Source organism: Argopecten irradians, chromosome 16, assembly GCF_041381155.1.
Source record: "Argopecten irradians isolate NY chromosome 16, Ai_NY, whole genome shotgun sequence".
NCBI classification, from domain to species: domain Eukaryota; kingdom Metazoa; phylum Mollusca; class Bivalvia; order Pectinida; family Pectinidae; genus Argopecten; species Argopecten irradians.
The window spans coordinates 34,503,216-34,510,888 of record NC_091149.1 but is presented as its reverse complement, the minus strand read 5'-3'; positions in this window follow the sequence as shown (position 1 = coordinate 34,510,888).

Here is a 7,673-nt window from a genome sequence, read left to right as displayed (position 1 = left end):
CTTATCTCGGGAGAATGTCATTATTTAGTCCAATAATGTACACTGCGTCACAAAACTGTCACGTAAGTATTCTTTTAACACTATTTGATAGCGATATTAATATGTTAATCCTCAATATTAGGAAAGAAGTTGAGTGAGTAATACTGAGCACCCCGCGCTTGTATAACCCGCAACCCAAAACGTTCCTTTATGTCCGGAACCGTTGCGCATTGTTATTTTATAGATGTTCTAAAATAAGGCCGTTAGCCTTATGATAATTTCAGGTAGAATAAAAAACACTGAACTGCATATAAATTTAGAAATATAATTTCATATTTATGTCTTCATTTATGGAATTAAATGCAAGGCTCAAGTACATGTACAATAATATTTTCCACATAAACAATTCTATAATTGCAGGGACTGACACTAGCGGTGGTCCTGTGGCCCGAGGCCACAAGAAAAATGGAAGGACCACTAAGTCATTCTTGGTCGGTGGTCCTGGACCACCTAAAATGTTCATGATATTATTACCTTTTTCAATCGTTTTTCTAATTCACCATTCCTAGTTGATAGTTTTTTTTGTTTTTGTTTTGTTCCAATAAACGGCCATGAAGACAATGATATTATGTACTTGTGCTTTTTTATTACATGATGGAAGGACCACTAGAAAAAAATAGTTGGTGGTCCTGCTGACCACCTCATAAAATAAGTTACTATCTAACCCTGAATTGACATATCACCAGAAACACATGTTTCTGATATCACATATCAAAGGCCATCTGCAGATCGGTAAATTATATTATTATGACAAGAGTTTCATTGGCCTACTCTAGATCTGGTATACAATGTGTTCAGAATTTATATGATGACAATTCCATGAACAATATAAATAAATACATAATTAATAAATCTAAATTAATTTTCAAAAAAAATGTAATATTCATTACAAATAGAGTAGTAATTTCAAAAATACAAAAATATCAATGTATGTTAATCGGAATAGTGTTCAAGACAATTTACAATTGTAATTTACAATTTATTTCAGATATGACTGCAGTTTGATAGATTCATAAATACATGTACAATGTATGGTTATATTTTAGGGCATTGACCACAGATCCACTTGGACCCCACATGTTTGGCCTTTTCAAATGCCCGGTAAACAGGCAATGGCAAACACATTTGATGAAAACTTTTAAGACATTCATTGTCTTCACAAGTAGCCCAAAAGATTGACTTTTCTTCCAAGCTTACTTCACTTTGATCGCACATGCATACTTGGCATATCAAGTCAGTTCTGAGGTAGGCAACTCGCACTGGTGGGATGATTCTGGAGACTGACAACTTTGTGATACGTCCAACTCACAGAATGATGATGAAGACGGTTCATTTGACACGTCAAGAGAAGATACAGACACACAGGTTGAAGTATACTGAGTAGAATTAGCGCAAAAATAACAAAACCAATCACTGTTTATTAACAGACTTAAGTCAACCTCAGCATGAACGGAGGTTGGCAAGCAATCTCTGTGAAACCAATGACAGCAATTAGCATTGCCACACCCAACCCACAGAATCCCATTGTCCTCATCATCTGTCATCCCACGCCTTGCACAAATCGGACATGTATAGATTTCGTCTGCTGGCAGAGGTTCCATTTCCAGATTTCCTTTTTTGATTGTCAACAGTAGTGATGTTTTTTTTCTGTTTTTTTTTTGGTTCTGAAAAAAAAGTCAAAAACACTTGTAAATGAACATTCATACAGTTTCCATGTTTAATACTATTTAAAAAATCGGTTAACAGTTTATTCAACTAAAATGACTATAAGGAAATTTATTCAACTACCTTTTTAGAATTCCTTTTCCTTTTTTATTGTGTTTCTGGCCCGTCAAAAGTGTTACCAGTGTTTTACTGAAAGCAATTACAAATGTATTCATGTGACTTTATGAGGAATGCCAATTCCTGGTAATAGATATATAGTACACTGTGTATATTTGTTAGTATTTTTATAAACACATTTTTAATTTTCAAGTCCTGGATGTCAACCTTTTTTTTCATATTTAATTAGAAATATTTTCAATGTATGGCCATTTTAAATTGGATATTAGATATTATTGTTATATGTATATACCTCCAACATCGATAAAGCAGAAGCAAATATGTCTAGTCCATGTGAGGTCTTTAGTTGGCGCTGAAAGATAAAGTTAATTGTAAATTTGAGCACATTGAATAGCGAAAAGAAATTGCTCTCTAGATAGTTATGAGTTGAGCCCCCACCACCACCCCACATGTTTCACACAATGGGTCTGGTCTACAGATAGAATTGGATTGGTTATCTCCCCCTGGACCAGATTGTGAAAATTCTGGGTCACATGGAGCAAGCTTCCCCTTGTCTATGGCATTCTCATCAACAGGACAAACCCCACACTTTCGGAATCCAGTTTTTATGTTATATGGACTAAATACTTTGTCCACAGCTGTCCTAAGAACCTGAGCAAATCTAGAATATAAAGGTATAATTCCTTTATTTTTATTTTGATAGGATATAATCTCCAAGTCATTTACATTTCCTTTTTTTAGTTTTTAATTTTTTTTTTATTTAACATTTATTTCAAAAATAAAATTATAGCTCAAAAAGTTACACCATTCATTTAGGAGATACATACAAGAGCAGGTACATTTGTATTGGATAGACCACATGATTTATGTTCATGATATGAATATGATACTATAGATTTATTACCTATTTTTCCTATAATCCGGTTTGGATTGGCATAACCCAGACTAACAGCCAAGTCAGTGACAGCTTTTTTTAATGGTCGGAAGAGAGTAACATCTAATGGCTGTAAAATGTGGGTGGTATGTGGAGGTAGCCAATACAGCGTTAGAATTGTACCTGCTGCCCCTATTGCATGATCGTAAAAGGCGACTAAATTTAGGATCTTATCTTTTCTCTTCTTCCTAACTGACTTTATCTTTCCTAATGCCTCCCTTGGCACCGCCTCACTTTTGGCCTTGAGTTGAGCGTTCGCCCCTGTGAGGAAGGCTCTGGGTTCTGTCCCCTGGCCGAGACACACCAAAGTCTATAAAAGTGGTAGTTTCTGCTCCTGCTTAGCGCTCAGCAGACAGGGAGTGGGACGACTGGTTCGCCCGTTGTCAGTATAATGTGACCGGGTGGGGTGTGTTGCTTGGTGTCTTCGGCGGCATGCTTCAGTGATATAGCACTATAAAAAGGGCAACAGTTCCACTATACAAGAAGACACAACATGAATATACCGCAGTCTCCCAAAACACGCACCTCGCACAACATACATGCAACGCACAGCATACATGGGAGGCCGTCCTTACATGACCATAGCTGTTAATAGGACGTTAATTAATCAAACAAACAAACAAATACAGCTCTACCTGATTATCCCTGGCTGTCTCCACAAGATCAAGGGACAAGTGGCTCTCATGGTTGTCCATGATTAGCAACAAGGGGCGCTCTTTAGTGGCATGGACAAGAAACACCTGCTTGAACCATTTATGGAAAAGTTCACCATCCATGTAGCCATTTGGAGAGGTTCCAAAAAGCCAGTCACCAGGAATTCCTGAAGAATTAATTTACAACTTATTTGAAAATATGTAATCATTGATAATTTTGCTAGTTTTCTTTTACTTCTTTAATTTGTGTTTTTCTAATAATTGAAGATATTTTGTTTCTGTTCATAATAATATACCACACTAAATGAGCTTATGTATTTTATATGCATTATTCTTTTAGTCGATTTATTATATGATAACATTGTTTTTAGATAACTTCGTGAAATCACATACCATCTCTATATTTCCACTTGGAAAGCTTTTCTCATATATGACAAAAGTTGGAAGAACTTTGCCTGTGAGGAAGGCTCTGGGTTCTGTCCCCTGGCCGAGACACACCAAAGTCTATAAAAGTGGTAGTTTCTGCTCCTGCTTAGCGTTCAGCATACAGGGAGTGGGACGACTGGTTCGCCCGTTGTCAGTATAATGTGACCGGGTGGGGTGTGTTGCTTGGTGTCTTCGGCGGCATGCTTCAGTGATATAGCACTATAAAAAGGGCAACAGTTCCACTATACAAGAAGACACAACACGAACATACCGCAGTCTCCCAGTACACTCACCTCGCACAACATACACGCAACACACCGCATACATGGGAGGCCGTCCTTACATGACCATATATGTTAATAGGACGTTGATTAATCAAACAAACAAATGAGAAAACTCATATATGTAATCTCATCAAAGCTCTGGTGACACCCTGGTGATGTTTGGAATCACCTGAGTAATACCGAAAGACTGCATATCCAACTCCGTAATAAATCTTGGATTTCGGATCGACCCAAAAAATAACAAAACTTTGTCAGGACCAAATCAGGATAATTTCATGCAAGTTTCAGCCAAATCGTACTGGTACAACTTGAGAAGAACTTCAAAATGTGTGTTTGATCCCGATTGCGTGCATTCATGGTCCTACTGAATCAGTTAACAAACCAGCACACCACAATCAGATTAAGAAACATTGATATAAAAACAAGATGGATCTATTGTATATATTATATGCCGTATTGCGGATGAGATAGAACGACATTATTCCGGTTATACGGAAAGAAACATACGGACTGTTTACCAATGTAATCGGCCTACGCGACGGGTGTTTAGGCATGTACACAGTGGTTTCCGATTCACTAGTACATGGTCAGCTCTCCTGTGAAGTTCGTCTATATAATCATACATATGAAATGTATGCTTAGAAAACCTTATCTGACCTGAATATGATATTCCATGCATATATCTTTTTTGTTTGATCATTTGATCTACATTCAATTTAATTTTGACGGTGTTGTTTATTACATTACTTCGTCAATTCTTCGTCGCGATCAAACTTGGCCGAGCCCTTACGGCATTTTCATTTCAACACCTTTTGTTGCAAATAATGTGCAAATGGATTTGGCAACTGGCAAAGCCTCCATTAGCCGTCTCCAAAGAAATCCGGTATAGTACAATTATCAACAAAATATTTTATCATTTAACAAATATTATGAATGAATATTATTATTTGTGTATATCCCCAACCTATCACAGTAGAAAAATCTAAAACATGTTTTAGTTTCCGATAGATATTCTGATATGCGTTGCACTAAATATATATTTTTTCTTCATCACAATTGTCACAGCCATGCAGTAGAGTTTTTTTTTTTTGGTTCTGAGTGATGATCTTTGTTCATTAAATAAAGGACATATGAAAAGATAGTGTTCGGCTGTTTCATCACCAAGGCCACAAGAACAAATTAGAGAATCTTTCAAATGATCGCGAAATAGGTCAGAATTCAGATTGCGAGATGAATTTCTGAGCTGGCACAGAGCTATATTCATAATTCGGGAACCGTTGTTCTATAAAGGTATTTGTTATATCGGGTTCCATTTTATTAATGTTAAAAAGGGGTGTAAATTGTGCAACAGTATTAACATTCGGTAAGTCAAAGTTTAAAGCGAAAGAATTAAATTCTCTAGAGGTACTTGGAAGAAACTAGTATAGTAACTTACACTTCTGAACATAGGAATATTAAAATATCTTGTCATCCTTAGTGGATATATCTCATTTTCAAGGTGATATAAAAATGGTTGTTCAATTTCAATCAAATGCTGTGGACCAACGCCACGGAGTATCTTAAACATAAGAATAAGTTAGTGCTTTTGACGCCGATCAGAGAGAGATTCCCAAGCTAGTTCTTCATAAAGTATATCATGGGAAGTACCTCTGCACAATCCCATTATAATCCTAGCGGCTTCTTAGTAAACAGACTCGGACAGAAGTTTACATTGTTCAGTACAGTTATCCCATAAAATAGGTAAAATATAACTTTTATAAATGTTTAAAAGAGTTTTACGTGACACTCTTTTTTAATGTTTTTAAAATATTGATCCTTTTAAATGCTTTCTGGTATACATAATGTGGTGAATTCATTTACAATCGTCTGAAAGTAAAACTCCTAAATGTCTATGTGTGCTAGCTGTATGAACCGTGTTATTGTCAATGTATATATCGGGATGAATGACGTTTCGTTTCCTTGAAAATATTAATGAATGTCCCATTTCAGAGCCCAGGTACTTATATTCGAAAGATTTTGAGAAAGTGTAAGGGCAGCATATATTTGGTTATTAGCTCACCTGGTCCGAAGGACCGAGGTGAGCTTATGGGATACCGCAGCGTCCGTCGTCCGTCATCCGGTGTCCGTCGTCCAGCGTCCGTCAACAATCGACTTCTTCTCCATAACCGCTGGTCGGATTTCAACAAAATTTGACTGGTAGCATCCTTATGGGCTACTTACCAAAAATTGTACAAATGAAAGGGCTGATCCCTGAGGGGCGGGGCCAAAAGGGGTCAATTTGGCTATTTCCATATAAACGACTTCTCTGAAACCAAGCATGGGATAGCACCCATAATGCAATGGTAGCATCCTTATAGGGTGGGGATTCAAAATTGTACAAATGATGGGGCTGACCCCCCGGGGGCCTGAGGGGCGGGGTCAAATGGGGTCAATTTGGCTATTTCCATAAAACGACTTCTTCTCTGAAACTAAGCAAGAGATAGCACTCATAATGCAATGGTAGTATCGTTATAGGGTGGGGATTCAAAATTGTACAAATGATAAGGCTGACCCCCGGGGGACCCGAGGGGCGGGGTCAAAAGGGGTCAATTTGGCTATTTCCATATAAACGACTTCTTCTCTGAAACCAAGCATGGGATAGCACCCATAATGCAATGGTAGCATCCTTATAGGGTGGGGATTCAAAATTGTACAAATGATGGGGCTGACCTCCTGAGGGGCGGGGTCAAAAGGGGCCAATTTGGCTATTTCCATACAAACGATTTCTTCTCTGAAACTAAACATGGTCTAGCACCCATAATGCAATGGTAGCATCCTTATAGGGTGGGGATTCAAAATTGTGCAAATGATAGGGCTGACCCTTCTGGGGGCTTGAGGGACGGGGTCAAAAGGGGTCAATTTGGCTTTTTCCATATAAATGACTTCTTCTCTGCAACTAAGCGTGGTATAGCACCCATAATGCAATGGTAGCATCCTTATAGGGTGGGGATTCAAAATTGTACAAATGATGGGGCTGACCCCCCGGGGGCCTGAGGGGCGGGGTCAAATGGGGTCAATTTGGCTATTTCCATAAAACGACTTCTTCTCTGAAACTAAGCAAGAGATAGCACTCATAATGCAATGGTAGTATCGTTATAGGGTGGGGATTCAAAATTGTACAAATGATAAGGCTGACCCCCGGGGGGCCCGAGGGGCGGGGTCAAAAGGGGTCAATTTGGCTATTTCCATATAAACGACTTCTTCTCTGAAACCAAGCATGGGATAGCACCCATAATGCAATGGTAGCATCCTTATAGGGTGGGGATTCAAAATTGTAGAAAATGATGGGGCTGACCCCCCGGGGGCCTGAGGGGCAGGGTCAAATGGGGTCAATTTGGCTATTTCCATAAAACGACTTCTTCTCTGAAACTAAGCAAGAGATAGCACTCATAATGCAATGGTAGTATCGTTATAGGGTGGGGATTCAAAATTGTACAAATGATAAGGCTGACCCCCGGGGGGCCCGAGGGGCGGGGTCAAAAGGGGTCAATTTGGCTATTTCCATATAAACGACTT